This window comes from Vipera ursinii, assembly GCF_947247035.1.
Source record: "Vipera ursinii genome assembly, chromosome: 1".
NCBI classification, from domain to species: domain Eukaryota; kingdom Metazoa; phylum Chordata; class Lepidosauria; order Squamata; family Viperidae; genus Vipera; species Vipera ursinii.
The window spans coordinates 142,785,946-142,805,976 of record NC_139512.1 but is presented as its reverse complement, the minus strand read 5'-3'; positions in this window follow the sequence as shown (position 1 = coordinate 142,805,976).

Sequence of the window (20,031 nt, the reverse complement as noted above, 5' to 3'; positions counted from 1 at the left end):
AGGAGATCAACCCTGACTTCTCTTTAGAAGGCCAAATCCTGAAGCTAAAACTCAAATACTTTGGCCACCTAATGAGAAGGAAGGACTCACTGGAGAAGAGCCTAATGCTGGGAAAGATTGAGGGCAAGAGAAGAAGGGGACAACAGAGAATGAGGTGGCTGGATGGAGTCACTGAAGCAGTAGGCGTGAGCTTAAATGGACTCCAGAAGATGGTAGAGGACAGGAAGGCCTGGAGGAACATTGTCCATAGGGTCGCGATGGGTCGAACACGACTTCGCAGCTAACAACAACAAATGCAAAATTAATACAGAAACTTCTTCCTTTCTGATCTTATACTGGGGGGGGGGGAGAAAGGAAAGTTGTGTAAGTTTAAGTCTGCTTCTCCTGAAACTTGGTAGTTAATGTGAATACTAATAATACCATTCGTCAGGAACATATCCAGTATTTACAAATAATAATTTTGTTTTCCTTACCACCTATATGCTTTATTGGTCTTTCACTTAATTGATTGTTGTTTTAAAAATCTGCCCCTTAGAACTACTTATGTATCTGTAAATTACTTCTCATAAGAGAAGCTATTATCTGGAACTACATTTCAATATATGTTTGATCTGTTCATATTGTAATTTAACAGATATGTATAAGGAAACTTTGGATTATAGTTGAAGCTTACTTTTGTGGATAATAATGCTGCTGGGGCCACATGATCTACATTTTCAATGTTCCACGACAGTTTCCCAGCCAGTCTCACAAGCCCTCCTTCCCTCCCCCACCCAGCCACAAGGAATTGACTCATTGTGTTACTTTTAAAGAAACAACTTTAAGGAGCATTAAGGAAGATCATATAACTTTATGTGCTCCTGCACATGCACATGTATCTATACCACATGCAAGGCATATACATAGTGCTCCATCCTCCTTTATTTCATCACAATAATCCTGTGTGGTAGGTTGGGGTGAAAGTCACCAAGTGAGCTGCTGTGGCTGCAGGTGGAGTACAAACTGGATCTCTGGTGTCATTCCAATATGTTAGCCTCTATACATTAATCTTTGCCCATCCTGATTCATTTTTCAAGTGCTTCCTTCTCTGAAACTGAGTGCAGACTGACTGCCTCCCTTGGCTGCTGGAGATCAGAGAGACCATTCAAGGTCAAGAGATGACATCAAAAATTGTCAGGCTGCATCAAGGAGGAAAGATGAATAGACAGAGATTGAAATGGCTACATGTCTCCAGAATCACGTGGAAATTTACAGAATGAGGAGACAAGAAAAGATGGAGAAGGGAATGGAACATCAACTTGAGAATATGTGGAAAACATTAGTTGCCACAAGAGTTCCTCAATGTGACAATACCACCTTCAACAACAAGAGCTCAACAGAGAAAGAGGGAGGCAAAATGTGCAACTTGCAAGATGTAATATTTCTGCTGATTTGTGCCATGGCCAAAGTCTGCCATCACCGTCATGCATACAATTAATCAAAATGATGGCAATCAGGAATTATTGCATGAAGTGCAGAATTATGGAAGATTTTATCTACTCAGCATTTGACAATCCTGCAGAACTGCTCTCAAAAGAACTCTACCTTGTTTTTCCTGAATGAAATAATGAGAAATATGAATTCTGCATGCATGATTAGACTCTTCTCTGGTATGATAAAAGAATACTGTTTCTTCCATGCTGTTTGTCAAGGAGCTAACACCACTCACTTTCCAATAGCATATCTTGATTCTGTTGAACTCTCTGGATTTGTACCCCATAAACTAGAACTGAAGATAAGATCTCCCTTCATTTTAGTGAGGAATGTGGACCTTCCAAGGCTTTGCAGTGGAATATGGATTGCAAAGATGGAAGAACTCCACAAGAAATTAATTGTGACAAAGATAAACATTGGTACATTCAAAAAATGACATTGTCATTATTCCAAGGATTGTGCTTAATTTATCAGTTCCAAATACAGTCAATGCATTGCTCTCATAATACAGAAAATTGCAAGGACAAACCAGGGAGAATGTGCTGATTTATTTGGAGAAACTGTTATTCCATCATGGTCAGCTGTGTGTTTCTTTAAGCCAGGGGTAGGCAACCTTGGCTCTTTTATGACTCATGGACTTCAGCTCCCAGAATTCCTGAGCCAGCCAGGCTCAGGAATTCTGGGAGTTGAAGTCCACGAGTCATAAAAGAGCCAAGGTTGCCTACCCCTGCTTTAAGCCAAGAAAAGAATAAGTGTGAATGATAGCATATTCATAAACAATGGCAGATCAACTACAAATGCTGTCTGTCATCAACTGTATCCTCTGTTAAATGAAAAGTATCTATTGTATATTTCTTTTACTGTGCAACTTTCTGGTCTGTACCTACATATCCTTGCCAATCCATGCAGCATCTCTTGTGCACCCCACATACCATTCTGCACTCTGTTGCTTTCTCCCCCTCTCATCAGCAGTCACTTATTTATTTTAATTTTATTTATTTATTAGGTCCTCCCCATCTCACCTTATCTGCCTGCTGGCCTTGGACTCTTCACTTTCTGCTGGCTTCTTCGGCAGAGAAGACTTTCTTTGGGCAAGGTTCCCACAAGCAAAGTAAATGAGGAACCATTAGGAATTCAAGAGAGGGTACTAAATGGCATACTGCAGGACGAGAGGTTAGAAAATGCAATTATCAAATTTGCAGATATCACAAAGAGATGGGGCAATAGCCAATCCCTTACAAGTCTTTATCAAGATTCAGAAAAATCTTGATGGGCTAGAATAAAAAGTAAAAAAAAAAACCAACAAGATTAAGTTCAACAGAGCCGAATGCGAAGTTCTCCATTTGAGTAAGAAAAGTTAAACACATTAGTATAGGTTGGAGGAAATCAAGAAGGCAGAAGTGTACATGAAAACAGTCTGAACATTGTGAAGCACTGCCAAAAACACACACACAAAAAAACCCCAACCCACAACAAGCAGGAAACAAACAAATGGAGCCCTCAGCTGTATTGGCAGAAATTTAGTGTCAAGATCAGGATAGGCCATCAGTTTGTTCTACTCTCCATTGGTATAGACTATTGCATCCAGTTCTGGTATCATATTTAATAAAGGCTAATAAACTGGGGAGATGAACAAAGATGAAAAGAGTCTAGAGGAGGGGAAAAATATCTATCAGAAATTATTAGAAATACTGATATATTTTTCCCTGCAGAAGAAAAGGCTGCAGGGAGACAACAATGGATAAGAAAATGGTGGATTTTCCTTCACCTCCAGTTTAAGCAAAGACTGGATGGTCATCTATGAAGGATACCTAATCATCTCTAAAATCCTTTCCAAGTCTTATATTCTATGGCTCTCATTGTGATGTGGAATTATTGCACGGTGCCTAGCAATTACCTTATTGCTGATGACTGAGTTGAAGGCTGCTGAAAACACAGCCCATGCTTTCTCCACTCCACTGGAGCATAGATAGGACATATTTATTCTTTCTCAGCCTCTATCACCCTCTCCAAGTCTCTGCCATGCTTCCAACCATAAAGCATGGCTGTTTTTCAGTGTTTTATACGAAGTTTTGCTGATGTTATAGTGACTGATTTTGTACTTCTCTTAGCCACCTGGCAAATCCTTGTGGATTAGATTGTTTTTCTTTAAGAGAATAAATAAACAGCATTGCTCTTTTTTTTTTAGCTCTACAGCGATGTGATGGGAAAACCCACTCAACTCAATACAGTCCCTCCTTTTTTAAAAAAAGTCATATGATGGATCTGAAATAATGGTGCTATAGAATGTTCTATTTTTTTCACTGCTATCTAAATACTTTGGCCACCTAATGAGAAGGAAGGACTCACTGGAGAAGAGCCTAATGCTGGGAAAGATTGAGGGCAATAGAAGAAGGGGACGACAGAGAATGAGGTGGCTGGATGGAGTGACTGAAGCAGTAGGCGTGAGCTTAAAGGGACTCCAGAAAATGGTAGACGACAGGAAGGCCTGGAGGAACGTTGTCCATAGGGTCGCGATGGGTCGGACACAATTTCGCAACTAACAACAACAACAACAACATCTAATATTTCCCTGGCCTAAAACCTGCTCTTTGCCTCCCATATATTTGCTGCAAGTGTGAAATCCAAAACCAAACAGAAATAAAGTTATGTAATGATTTCATCTGAAGAGGTAGATTACATTTGGAGGAATTGAGCAAGTTATTGGTCTAACGTGATGTCACAAAGGCTTCCATTTTTCTATCTCATTCTTGAGATGCTTTAAACTTTTTTTGTAATTTCTTTGATGGTGTTTCTGAGTTTACTTTGTGGCAAGAAAGTGGCAGAGAATAATGAATGTTGTTTTCTTGCTGGTTTTCTGTTACTAGGCAGCCTCCTTGCCTATTTGGGCTATTGAAAAACATCCTGTGATCTTCTGTTGTACTTTAATTGCCAGTAGAAACACCTGTTGGAATTCTAGAATAACTAAGGAAAGAACAAGACTTCAGCATGAAAAATGTGGATTTTGTCAGATTTTCTTCTTTGGGGAGGAAAGGAATGTGGAGTGAAAAGCAATTTCTTTTCGATACATTGAAGCAAATTCCAAAGATGCAACCAGCATTTTTTTGGCACAATATTACATTTTTATAGAAAAGAAGCTTGAACAGAAGACTATTTTTTTTAAAGTCTTCAGACTTTTTGGATTGACTGTTTCATTGCAACAACTGCATGTAACTTTATGGAACTAGGGAGAGAAGAACAACAAAGGGAAAAATATCAAGTCTAATTAAGGAGACCCGGGTAATTACTTAAACGAAAATTATTTTCATATACAAATTAGAACTTGAATTATAACCTAGTTTTGAAATGAGGCTGAAGTCATAAGCAACCTCACTTGCGAGTTAATTGTATCAGAAATGTTGAGCCATCCTTTATGTAAAAATAATTTCCAAAAATGAGTTCGTGTAAAATATGCACTTATTTCGTTTTTAAAATCTGCTGGAGAAATCACGTGTGAGCATGCATACCACATTCCAAAGACATTTTGCCTTTCAGTATACAGGTAGTCCTTGACTTACAACAGTTCATTTAATGACTGTTCAAAATTACAGTGGCATTGAAAAAAGTGACGTGACCAATTTTATATCCTTGTATACCTATATCTTCTTCTCTAGATTTTGCATACACTAAAAGTTAACATAAAGCATGCTACTGCTATAAAGCACTGGTTGAAGATCCTGCTGGTTTTTACAGCAGAGAGTCAGCAAGCCAGCATTTACTTGCCATGTTTCAAATCAGAAGGGAATACTATAAAATGAAAGTTTTTAAGAACTATATACGTAGGAAGGGGAAAGAGAAGACAGAGGTTTCTAGTGACTGTAAACAATGCTTGGCAATAAAGAATTATGGGATAGTGGGTTTGTTTGTTTGTTTTTGTCTTTCGCAACTTTCTTTTAGTGTGACTGATTTCTTCTTCCAAGCATCTTATTCCATGGTTTTGCTTCTTTGGAAATAATTCCCATGATGATTCTGTGAACAAGGAACAGAATCTGACCCTGGCATTCACTTTCATCTTTTGGGTAAGTAAACAAAATACTTGGAGATGAGATGAATTATTTGCGTTGGGATGAACCTATGAGCTCATATTGTGTGTGTGTGTATGTGTGTGTGTGTGTGTGTGTGTGTGTGTGTCCTATCTGCTTGTGAAATCTCATGGATTTGTTCTTTATTTTTACAATAAGTTGAGCAGAGTGAGGGTGGGGGTTGCAGAGGAAAGAACATTACATCCTTAAATTAGTCCTTTGGGAGCCTTCCATGAGCCCAACTGAATGTCGTGAATTAAATCTGATTGCTGGTTGTTGTAAGGCTGTGTTTGTCTGTCCCTTTTATTTTGATAGAACCAGGACACTTTATTTATGAAGTCACCTTTCAGTTCAGGGTTTCATATATCTGGGTGAGCAATGGTGAATTAATTTTACATTTTGACATGTAAATGGATTTTGGAGTTTATAAAGTCATGATCCCTCTTCTTTTCTGTTCTAAACACTCTTATCATAGCCCCATAGATCCAGGACTGACCGATGTGAAGACAGGAAGGGAGAAAAATGCATACCTTATTTCCCATCTTGAATGGTAGCAGCTATTCTGCCTGTCAGTGGGGTTCAGCAATTCACCTCTCTGGTTTCTACTACTTATCTCACAACCCTCTTGATTTCAAGACATTTTTCCTCCCTCATTCCTTGCTTGTAGCATCTTCAGCTAAGCTCTAAGGCCATGCAGTGCTTCAGATGCAAAGGGAAAATAAGCTTTGATGGACAGAGTGGTTCTTTGCATAGATACAAATAAGGCACCAACTGTGTCCTTTCCTGGATAAGGAAGTCACTGAAACGCTCACGCATACCTTTGTCACCTCACAAATAGATTACTGTAATGTGCTCTACATGAAGCTCCCCTTGAAGACCATTTAGAAGTACAGCTAGTCCAGGATGTGGCCATCCAGGCAGAGTTGGATATGCTTTGTTGTGTATATATTCATGAGCCGCACTGCTTACTAGTTGGCTTCTGGATGTAATTCAAGACACTATTGTTGTTGTTGTTGTTTTAATAAAGTCTTTTATGGTATAGAGGGTGGACAATCTATTTGTTCCCATAACTATCTGCCATGGGGCAGAGTGGGCATGCTCTGGGTCCCATTGATTAAGCAGTGTCCTCTTGTTGGGCCCAGGTAGTGTACCCTCCCTGAGATCCACATAACTCCCACCTAAGGACTTCCAGGATGACATTAAAAACTTGGCAAATCTTCCATGATCCAGGGCAAAGCATGTGTGTGTGTTTTTTTTAAAAAATGTTTAATTGTAAACTTTCCAGATTTGCTAGAAATCAGTCAATCTCTAAATTGCATAAACAAACAAACAAGCATGTTGTCTATGGTGATTTGAGACAAACATCTTGTATTGTAGCACCTCTGCAGTTATATTTAGTGATATTTCTCCATCCTGGTCCATTGGAGTGATGCCATAGAAGTCCTGTCTCAATGCCTGGAGGCCGTGGAGGTGTGTATGGGAGAACAACAGGCTCAACCCTCATAAGAGGGTTTAGGAATCCCTGGTTCTGGGGAATTAAAATATTTTGTTCTGGGTGGATTTGCACTGTCTCAGACAGATCCTTTTGCACAATTTGAGGGTCATCCTGGACTCATAGCTCCAATCTGACGTATGACTGGCAGCTATGGCTAAGAGGGACTTTGCACAGCTTTGTGTTGTAGGCCAATTGTAACTGTTCCTGGACCAGGAGGCCATGGTCACAGTTACTCATTTCTTAGTCACCTCCTTTTTGGATTACTGAAACACACTTGACCTTAAGAAGTATTTGGAAACTTCAGGTGGTGGAAAATGCTAGAGGTGTCTATTCTTTGGCACATGTGACACCTCTAATTTGGGAGCTGAATGGGCTACTGGTATGCTTCTGAGCACAATTCCAAGTCTTGGTGGTTAGCTTTAAAGCCTTTTACAGCTTGGTGCCAGATGACTTACAGGACCATCTTTTCTGATGGTATCTACCCATCCTTTTAGATCTGACAGGAGAGGCCTTCTCTGAGTTCTGTCCATAGCAGAGTTTCATCTGGCAGGAAATAATAATAATAATAATAATAATAATAATAATAATAATAATAATAATAATAATAATAATAATAATGCACAATTATGGATGAAACATGTAACAATGATACCCATTGTCATTGAGGCACTGGGAACTATGTCCAGAAACTTTGCAAAATACATTAAGTAATTGCAGCTTCCTGCAATAACTCCAGCAAAGCTACAAAAAACTGCACTACTCAGAACATCTTACATTTTAAGGAGATACCTGGTTGATACCTAGGATGCTGGCAGTAACCCGTGTCAACCATTAGTGCCAGTCAATTTGAGTGTTCAGTTGACTGAGTTTCATGTTTAATGAATAAAAGTTATATAATAACAACAACAAGAACAACAACAACAACAATTACAAAGCTAGAAAATGACCAAGTTGCTAAACTAATCCAGTGGGCATTGTGTAAAAAATATGACTTGCCTTTGTCTGAAAAGTCGTGGAAACATAGGGTGGAAAAAGTTGTCGAGAATGTGAAGATCTTGTGGGACTTCTGAATACAGACAGATCGCCATTTGGAACAAACACGCCAGATATCAAAGTCGCAGAGAACCGAAGCATACAGTTGATTGATATCACTGTACCAGGAGATGCCAGACTTGAAGAAAAAGACCTGGAAAAAATTACGAAATACCACGACCTGGCCATTGAAACTGCACGATTATGGATGAAACATGTAACAGTGGTACCCACTGTCATCGGGGCACTGAGAACTATGTCCAAAAACTTTGCAAAATACATCAAGAAATTGTAGTTTCCTGCAATAACTCCAGCAAAGCTACAAAAAACTGCGCTACTCAGAACATCTTACATTTTAAGGAGGTACCTGGATGATACCTAGGATGCTGGCAGCAACCCGTGTCAACCATCAGCGCCAGACAATTTGAATGTTCAGTTGACTGAGGTTCCTGTTTAATGAATAAAAGTTAACAACGACAACAACAATAAAGTTGGAAGGGACCTTGGAGGTCATCTAGTCCAACCCTCTGCTCAGGCAGGAAACCCTATACCATTTCAGACAAATGGCTGTCCAGTCTCTTGTTGAAAACTTCCAGTGTTGGAGCATTCACAGATCCTGGAGGAAGGTTGTTCTAACTGTCAGGAAAAAGGCAGCCTTTTCTATCATAGTTCCCCCTTACCTCTGCAATGTCATCTCCTGAGACATCAGGCTGGCCCCAGCTCTGATGGCTTTTCATAAGATCTTCAAGACCAGGTTTTGGGCTTGAACCTAGTAAGGTTGGTGAGCCTAATTCATGACTATATTAACTATGGATGCCTGTAATGTATTGTTGCTCAGCTGTTTTTTAATTTATTTATACTCTTGCTGTTTTTATTTCTCTTTTTTCCTTGTTAGCCAGCAGAGTCAGGTACATGAGAAGGGTGGACATGCAAAGTTAATAAATAAATTAAAAAATGTTCTCTCAAATTTGGCCAGTGGTTAAGGCAGCAGGTTAGAAAGCAAGTGACCACGAGATCAAGTCCCATCTAGCCATGAAAGGCAGCTGGATGTTCTTGGGCCTGACTCACTGTGTCTCAGCCCAACCTATCTCACAGGGTTGTTGCTGTCGGGAAGGTTGGATATGTTTGCCACCTTGAGTTATTTGTAAAAATAATGAAGGCAGGAAATAAATAAATAAATAAATAAATAAATAAATAAATAAATACATACATACATACATACATACATACATACATACCTTTTCTGAGATCATACTGAAGTACTACATACTGTAGCTCAACTAAGCCGTTTAGAAGTGTTTATCCAAATTTTGCTTTCTCTGTGACCATACTCATTCCTAAAACATTACAGAAATAGTAGTAGTTGAAATATAAGAGATCAGGAATAAATATCCCAATGAGTCAAACTATAGCTAGTGGAAGGTCCAACTCAAATATATCCAAAGACCAAAGTTCCACAAAGGCTAAAAATGTATTCTTCTTTTTAACAAATTATAAAAAAGATTAATAATATTTACAAGTTGTCAGTGTCTTTGTTGAATTCCAATTCTGCTCTCATTCTGCAGCCTTCAGAATCCTTCAAGAGCCCATTTATTGGTTAACCTCACTAAAGAGTCAGATTGTATGCAAACAGATGCTATTTATTCTTCCATATTTATACATTCCTGGTAAATCATCTTGTTAGAACATTTGCTCTCTTTGATTTTTCATGTTTTGACATTCATCAAGAATTTGACCAATAGCTAAACTTGCTCATCTTAGAACAGCAAGTCATGATAAACAAAGAAATGATGTTTTACAACATATACTTTTGTGGTATTTAAATAAATGCATATTTCATATCTCAGGCGATGAAGGAAAACTGTTATTGTCTTTTCTTTTTTTTGCAGTAAAGCACTTCTGGTTTAACAGGTACAATTAATATGAGCGCCACCCTTGGTGTTTTATCTAAATACCCATCATGCTCTTCCCTTTGGGGGTAAGCAATGGTAGGGAGATCCCCGAAAAGGGATAAGAAATTAAGAACAAAAGAATTCAAAGCCATGAAGCAAGGATTATAGTAGTAAAATGTACCCCACGCACCCATACCCATGTAAACTATGTTCACTACTAAACCTCTGAGAGAATAGAATAGAATAGAATAGAATAGAATAGAATAGAATAGAATAGAATAGAATAGAATAGAATAGAATAGAATAGAGCTGGAAGGGACCTTGGAGATCTTCTAGTCCAGCCCCCCCCCAAGCAGGAGATCCTATACCAAACAGGTGAATATCTAGTCTCTTCTTAAAAATCTCTAGTGATGGAGCACCCATGATTTCTGGGGGTAAGCTGTTCCACTGGTTGAACTATACATATGAACTACTTAAAGTGCCCTTGTAAGAAAATATTCTGAAGCTGAAATGACTTTGAATGGTGATGGAGAAGATTCAGTCAGGTATCTCGGACCCAACAGAGTTGACATTCACCAACCAAAGCTCAAAAATATTATGGATATTTGGATAATGGATAAATAATAATAAGGTTGCATGGATGGGTTTATCTCAAACATTTCTTTGAAAAGAGTGCAGAGAAGAGCGACTGAGCTGATTAAGGACCTGCAGACTAAAACATATGAAGAATGGTTGCACAAATTGGATATGTCTAGTTTAATGAAAAGAAGGACTGGGGATGATATAATAGCAGTGTTGCAATATTTGTGGAGCTGCTACAAAGAAGAGGGGCTCAACCTATTTACCAAAGCACTAGAAAGCAAGACAAGAAACAGTGGATGGAAACTAATCAAGGAGACAAGCAATCTAGAATTAAGGAGAAACTTCCTAACAGTGAAAAACAATTAACTAATGGAATGGCTTGCCTTCAGAAGTTGTGGGTGCTTCATCACTGGAGGCTTTCAAAAGAGATCAGACAGCCATTTGTCTGACATGATATAGGATCTCCTTCTTGAGATGGGGGTTGAAGACCTCCAAGGTCCCTTCAACTCTATTATTTTGTATTCTCTAGTCTATTCTGTTCTCTGTATTTTGACATCTTACTGTAATTTTCATTGTGTCTACCTTTTTCTTTGTGTTTAGCCCTTGCCTTTCTTTGAATTGCAATGAGCCAAAACCCTGGTTCTGCTTTTGCTCTGGCTGTTCAGCAAGGTATCACAACTTTGTTGGGAGTTCAGAATATGCTGTATTATTGGTGGCATGCAAATAAAATTGTATCTTTACAAGCTGATTTGTGACTTTGTTGCTTCACATAAGTCCAATTTTGTCTACAACAGGGTGAAAATACAGAGTGAAGATAATTAAATCTACTATGAACCAAATAATTCACTATATTTCTCTTTATCTTTCTTTCCCTATGAACCATCCTTGATTTTGCATCCATACATTACTTTATATCATGGCTTTTATTCTTAAATCTCCCACCTCTGCCTTTTTTGGAGATCTGTCTATATCAGGGGTGTCAAACTCAATTTCATTGAGGGCCGCATCAGCATTGGAGTTGCGCTCAGGGGGCCGGGTGGGTAGGGCCAGGGTGGGCGTGGCTAGAGTGCGTATGGCCTACTGGGTGGGTGTGGCCAGCTCTGCATCGTTCGCATCAAGGGTGACTATGGGGGCCTGGGCAGGAGTGGGACAGATCTGAGGGTCTCTGGCAGAAGGAGGGTCTCTGGGCCAGGGCCAAGGCAGTGGGGGCTGTTCCCTCACTGTTTCCAGGATGGCTTCGCGGGCCGCATGAAACCACTTTGCGGGCCGCATCCAGCCCCCGGGCCTTGTGTTTGACATGTCTGGTCTATATCTAGTCTTCTCAATCTTCCACTTCTTTTCAATCAGTTCACTTCCTGATTTATTCTATTTCAACTAGTTGTTTTTAAAGACTGTTTCAATTAAATAAGAATAATGAGTAGGACCTTATGTTTTTCAAGTAAAACCTATGCGCGCGCACACACACACACACGTACACACACACACACACCTAAAGTCTTCTTTATTCATTGAATGGATGAGGGGTATATAATTGGCTTTAGAGGAATAGGAGCCTTGCTCTTTGCTAATATTGTCTGCCTCTCTTGTCCCAGCCTCTGTGTCAATCAGGAAGAAAGAATAGCATTTAAAAGAATGTGTGGTTTTTGAAATAAAACAAATACCTCTCTCTCTCTCTCTCTCTCTCTCTCTCTCTCTCTCTCTCTCTCTCTCTCTATATATATATATATATATATATATATATATATATATATATATATATATATATATATATATATATTCATATCTCTCTATCTCTCTCTCTCTCTATCTCTATCTCTTTAGTTAATTATGATGAACACTAAACATGGAGCAATTTTTAAAAAGGGACTGTGTCCTAAGATGGAATACTTGACCAAGATTCCCTGGACTTCAAAATTTGGATAGTATTTGGATGGTTGGCTTCTATAGATTAATATATTAGCAATAGCAATAACACTTAGATTTATATACTGCTTCACAGTAGTTTACAGTCCTCTCTAAGCAGTTTTACAGAGTCAGCCTATGGTCCCCAACAATCTGGATCCTCATTTTATTGACCTTGGTAGGATGGAAGGCTGAGTCAACCATGAGCTGGTGAGAATTGAACTGCCGAACTGTTGACAGTCAGCAGAAGTAGCCTCCAGTACTGCATTCTAACCACTGCATCACCATGGCTCCATAATCATATTCCATATGCCCCTATATTCCATATTCCCCTAATAGAGATTTAAGGGAAGCAAAAAAACAAAACAAAACAAAAATTCCAGAAGACAATGACAAAAGTATTGCTGTTGTATTGTAGTACTGCCAAAAATAATTACACAAATGTGTCCATGAATTCACCAGAAGTCAAGATTCACATGAGAAAGATGACCTTAAATGAGGATTTTATCTGAAATCTTATTTTGGAAGGAAAGTAGAGAAAAATAAGGTTGAGTGTTACTATTTCTGATAGCACATTTATCTCCTAGGTCCAGAAACAAGAGTGGAAGAAGTTATTATTTTCCTATCCTGTTCATTAATTTCCTGCATGAGTCTGGTTAGGCCATGTGTAATATAAAATAATAGATTCAGTAGATCTCGGGCCTGATTTCTGAGTTGGCAATAGCTTTCTTTTATTACCTACCATAGTTAGGGTTATTCAGTAAGTTATTCCTAGGCTTCCATGAGAACTGAAATCTGCCTTATAATAGGGAGTGCTTGAGCAAAATAAATAAAAGCCAAGTCTACACAGAAGAGTCTGACAGTCCAAGGGCACGTATTATGTATTATTTTGAAAGATTTCATAATCAATGGAAAATGTCATAACAAAATAAAAACAACAAAATAAAAAACAAAAAAACAAAAGTGATATGGAAACTGGGTCTCAGATTCTGGCTCTCAGATGAATTAGGTACAATATTAATAAAGTTGGAAGATCAGCACACATTTTTTTAATAAACTGTGAATACATATGGGGTTGGTTCTCGAAATGCACAATTAATAAAACTCCTTGGTTATGGCTTCCCAACTTTTCTTAGGAAGTCATAAATATGACTGATAAGGAATTCTTGACTTCTTGTCGGTTGCCCAAATTGATTCCAGTCCTGTCTATTGAGTGAAGTTGCCATCAGTCAGATCTGCAGATCTTTAGTGTATTGCCCATCACTTCTCATGGTCTTCTTTTATGTCAGGGCAAACTCTGCTTTATGTGGAACAAACCATTAACCCTCGATCATGTACAGTATTCCCAAATCAGACCAATCCCTGGTCAAGATTGTTGTGCTTATTCCAAAGTGGGGAAAAAAAAGATCCAGATGGAAACAATCATTTTTTTAAAAAAAAAAATATTCTTCATCCCTTAATTTGTTTTGGAACTGAGGAACTGATTCACAGAAATGAGCCCTCAGTAGGTTTACACTTAAATGCAAAGAAGGCTTCCTGTTTACTGGGGAAGCAATGTTACCCATGTATAATGCCCTCTCCTATGGTCAGTAGAACAAACCAGCTAAGATAAAGTCATAAAAATGGACATTTTTTTTAACCTTTTGCCAAATTTCTCACCTTAACAACTCTAGTTCTGATTGATTCTGTTGGGTATAGGTTTCTGAGAAAACATCAGATGACAGTTAAGACATGCTTACACACATTTTTTATTTAACAATCCAGAACATTTAAATTAACAAGATGAAACACCATGTGATATGATTATTTGAACAAAAAAAGTTTTTCATAAACAGAGAACATCTCAAGAAATTTTCTTGCTGTTCCTGTTGAAAAAGAACTTGTGCACACTTGTAAAGTGTGTGTGTATGTATGTGTGTGTTAGTAATTGCCTTTGAGGACTGAGAATTTATTTCTTCATCAGTTCTTCCACATTTTTCTATAAAGAACACCAAGTCTAAAATCAGTGTGTCTCTAAAATTTCTGAAGAACAATTATTTATATTTCTTTGACTTCTTTGATATTAATTGTTCCTTTTTGCCCCTCCAGAGTTTATTACCATCAGCATAACAACAAGGACCTCAATAGATGGGCCTGGCTTTAAGGGGGTCTCATAAAATGGCAGACAAGAATGTGATTAGCAGAATAGATTGATATCACCTTCCTACCAAATTTGCAAGCTCCTTGAATCAGGCTTATTTTCTTTATTGACAATGGAAAGTAGATACCTTTAGCAGAGCAAGATAAACCCAGGAGCTACTGAATAAGTAATGAAGGCTAATGAATAATTTAATCTCAACACTAGAATACCTAAAATAAAATATATGTTAGTGAAAGTACAAGCATTTTTAGAATCTAGTAATATGGAGAAATGGGGGCTGAATTTTGTATTTCCCAAAAATATTTTTCAAAGAATTATCGTTCTCCAACAACAGAGAATTGACCACCTTCTTCTATAATCTCTGAAATAACGAAAATACAAGATTTGGCATGGAAGAAAAACAACAACCCCAGAGCTACTCTTATAGTTCTTTTGGGTTAAAAAGAAGAGCTTGGCTATTCTCCAAAGACCTGTGATGCATTCTTGCTGCACAGCACATATTGAAATGCTATCAGGTATATTAACCTAAGCTACTCCATTCTCTGCAATCCTTTTTTTTTTTTTTAAAAATGCTAGTCTTGTTAAAACAGGGAAACTAGAATGATTTAGCTGCATCAGCCTAGTTTTGTTCTATGGATCTATTAGTGTACTTTTTTAATGTTTATTTATATTCTTCCTTTATTATTTTTGTAAACAACTCAGGATGGCAAACATACCTAATATTCCTTCCTTCTTCTATTTTCCCCACAACTCTGTGAAGTGAGTTGGCTTGACAAAGAATGACTGACCCGAGGTCACCCAGCCAGTTTCCATGTCTAAAGCAGGACTAGAACTCCTGGTCTCCTCTATTTTCTAACCTGGTGCCTTAACATTATACCAAGCTGACCCAATTAGAATTCTCTGGGCGTATAAAAAATGCTGCCCCCACCCTACCTTTACTGCCCCTCAGCAACCAAAGCAAGGAGTATTGCCTCATGTAATTAGGAGCAGAAGGGACGTGGTGGCTCAGTGGGTTAGGATGCTGAGCTTGTCGATCAGAAGTTCAGCAGTTTGGCGGGTCGAATCCCGAGTGCCACGTAACAGAGTGAGTGCCTGTTACTTGTCCCAGCTTCTGCCAACCTAGCAGTTCGAAAGTACGTAAAAATGCAAGTAGAAAAATAGGGACCACTACGGTGGGAAGGTAACAGCGTTCCGTGCACCTTTGGCATCTAGTCATGCCGGCCACATGACCACGGAGACATCCTCGGACAAATGCTGGCTCTTTGGCTTTGAAACGGAGATGAGCACTGGCCCCTAGAGTTGGAAATGACTAGTACGCATGTGCGGGGGAACCTTTACCTTTACCAATTAGGAGCAGATATCATTTCCTGCATTCTTACAAAGATGGCGAAAAGATACACCATCTTGGAAATAGACCGTGACCAAGCTGGGTGTGGTTTTGGCTGGACAGAATTTGAGGGGAGATGGACTTGCCCAGATCAGCAGATCATTTGTTTAGAATCTTGGAGATGAAGAAATAGGGTGACAAGGGTGGCCCAGCTTTTCTGTAGCCACAGTGAAAAGGGCCAGGAGATATTGTGCTCATCAACTGGATGGGCAAAAGCAGTCCTACTGCAAACTTTATCACACCATCTCAAGCCTCCTCTTCCATGGACTCTAAAGTGTTTGCTCAGGAAGGTTCACATTAGACCACTTAAAGCCAATTTCAGGCTGTCACAGTATTGAGTTAGCCACAGCGGCGGGGAAAATGGCCTCAGGACATGACTCCTTCAAATGCTTGGTTGCTGGATAACATTGGGTTGTGGTAAACAGGACATGTGGAAGAGCCTTTAGTATTTCTTGATTTGTATTTTCTGAAGGCAGGACATGAAGCAATGGATGGAAATAACCAAGGAGAGAAGCAACCTAGAATTAAGGAGAAATTTCCTGACAGAACAATTAATCAATCAAATGTCTTGACTACAAAAGTTTTGGGTGCTCCAACACTGGAGGTGTCAAGTTTCCTATGGGCTTTTCAAGTGACTCTGAGGCATTAATATTGAATGTTATTGCTTGACAGGAGGTTTTTAAGAAGAGATTGGACAACCTTTTGTTTGAAATGTTGTAGGGTTATCTGCCTGAGCAGAGGGTTGGACTAGAAGACCTCCAAGGTCCCTTCCAATTCTGTTATTCTGTTATTTATCTTGTAAGAATAAGCTTGCTGCTCTATTTACTGAAAGGATGACAGGAAAAGTGCATAGAATCAGTCTCTTTTCTTTAGGATGTGTTGGATTGTCATCATAAAATGGAGTAAATGCACAGACCTAAAATGTTTCCGAGCTCCAATGCATTTGGGACACCTTCCGTCAGGAATGTGGCCAAAATTACATCACCTATTGCTGTTTAACCTCATTGTCATTCAATCGCTAGTCACTTTTATCTTTTTGTGATCCTCTGGATTGTGCCAGGATTGGCTGTTAGAACTTCTTTTTTGAATTCTTATAAGCTCCTGCCTAGGTTATCGGTTGTAATACTTGGCCATTATGTCTTCTACTGGCCCAATTTCTGATGATCTTCAATTTTTCTAGGTCTTCCCCAATGACTGTTGCCCTTTTCAAAATTAGATTATAACAGACTTCTACAGTGTGATTTCTGATACTTTTATGTTGGTGTCTTAATTTGTTTGATTTCTATAAGAGCCCATCTCTACAAAGACCCTGGATGGTACACATTATAAAAAAATAAAAACATTATATATATATATATATATATATATATATATATATATATATATATATATATATATATGTGTGTGTGTGTGTGTGTGTGTGTGTGTGTGTGTGTGTGTGTGTTTGTGTGTGTACGTGTACGTATACATATACATACATACATACATACATACATACATATATATATATATATATATATATATATATATATATATATATATATATATATATATATATATATATGACAGAGACAAAGACAGAGAGAACCAAGTAAAACTGTAGGTCCACAGTATACCTCTGATATTACAAGCAAATGGTATTTTTGGTCTTCAGATGATTTCAAATGTAGGATCCTAGTTTCATATAAGCAAAAGACTTGGCTAACCACAATGCTCTTCTTGTCTTCAGTAATAATAATGTCTACTTTGTAAGAATATGCATCCAGTTTGGATTTTTAATGTCTTTTTTACCCTTTTGAAATTATTATAAATGATAAGAGGAACTACTATGGCATAAATCTATCTATATTTTCATCTATATGTTTTAAAAATTAATATTGCAGTTTGAGGTATATCCTCCTCACAATATATGGAGAATTAAGCAAGCAATTTCTCAGAGCAATAATGGCTTGTTTAGGGCCCCTCACATACCGAGCTAAAAAATGAATCCCATAAATTTCACCTAACTTCCCTCTATGTCTCAGGAAGGATTCTGAACACTTTGCATTTATTTACATTTGAATCCCAATAAATTTCAGACTGTGTGGAAGAACTTTGTGGTCATGCATATTGCATAAATATGCATTCCTATTTCCATATGCTGGGGAGCTCATTTACAAAACCAACAGAGACAATGAATTAATTAAGGCTGTTCAGTAAGTGAGGTATGTTAGCTCACTTACTGAAATTAATTAATTAATTAATTAATTAATTAATTAACAAGGAATTCTACATAAGCTAGCTCTTAAGACTCTATCAGTAAGAATAGAACAAGAGAGCAGGTTAACAATCGTTCTGTATTAATATTAGCAGACAAAATAAAACTGTATTCAGTTTAGAAACAGTCATAGGCCCCACCAACCATCAGTCTGGTTCAGTGGTGGGATTCAAATATGTGAACAACCGGTTCTCTGTGTGGATGCCGCTTCTGGAAGTCCATTATGGGGGTGGGCAACAAAAAAATAGCTACCGGTTCTGCCAAAGTGGTGAGAATTGGCTGAATCCCACCACTGGTCTGGTTGGTTAACACAAGGGGGCCAGTCCCCCAGAGTCTTGTTCATTGCTTCATATTCCATTTGTATTTTCATGTTGCAGTCTTGATGCTCTTGATGGATTGTGGATAAACATCTAAAGCATTAGATCCTTCCCTTTTAGCACCTAGGTAACCTGTGTTATTTCTAATCCTGAGTGACCAGGATTTAAATTCTCATGGATCAGGCTGCCTGTTTCAGTCTTCTGCCTCAATTTTTTTTTGAGCATTATAGAGCTGAGATAGAACACAGAGTATGATCATGAAAATCACTGAATACCTGATAGGGTTGGGATGGAATAGCATACTGGTACAATTTGATGTGACCAATTTATGACATGTAAACTTTTATAAAACGTCAGAGATACTTGTTATAATTAAACCTCAACTTGCTTTTTTAGAGGTCTATTCCAAGCACCACATAGATAATTCAGTTTAGGGTAATATCTTTTCATTTTATGACAAACCTCCAGTAAGCACAAACAGGGTAGTGTGATGGTATCTCCTTTGATTTGCAGCTTTCTCAAATGCTTTTCTGCTCTGCTGGTTTATATTTCATTTGAATGGTGAAATAGTTTGGAGATCATTAAAAAAACCTGTCTTGAAACCATGATAGATATAGCCTCTATTAATTGATCAATCCAGTTTTAATTCATTGTTATCCTTGTTACTTATTGTGTTGTTTCTTTTCTTCTAAATTCTTTAAACTATAAAGGTAAAGGTAAAGGTTCCCCCCCACATGTGTGCTAGTCGTTTCCAACTCTAGGGGCCGGTGCTCATCTCCATTTCAAAGCCGAAGAGCCAGCACTTGTCCGAGGACGTCTCCGTGGTCATGTGGCCGGCATGACTAGATGCCAAAGGCGCATGGAACGCTGTTACCTTCCCACCGTAGTGGTCCCCATTTTTCTACTTGCATTTTTACGTGCTTTCGAACTGCTAGGTTGGCAGAAGCTGGGACGAGTAACAGGTGCTCACTCTGTTATGCGGCACTAGGGATTCGACCCGCCAAACTGCCGAGCTTCTGATCAACAAGCTCAGCATCCTAATTTTTCCTCCTGGTAATGCATAATTAGAGATATAATTTGAGATGTTATTATGTCCCAAATTCTTAAGCAACTTGGTTTTGATATCACAAAAGCTACCATGCTATCACATCACATATTTTGCTTTTCTTGCAGGGGAGGGAGGAATTGCATTGCAACTGGGAGTGTCATAATACATGGGCACAAATTGTATGCAAAACTGTGTTTGATCCATCTTATTTTGCTAGGAATTATCATCCATTTTCTATTGTCCTCTAGACTTCAGAAAACCTTCAAAGGAGGTATTTCACAACAAGACGAAGGAACACATATGAAGCACTTGTTTTTTAACCAAACAAGCAGTCATGCCATTTACAAGGCTCATGCAGCTGTTTTAGAAGCTGCTCCCAGCTGTTTAAATCCTTGCTCAGTGCGAGAATCCAAAGAAAACTTTTCTCAACAGGACTGTTCAATCT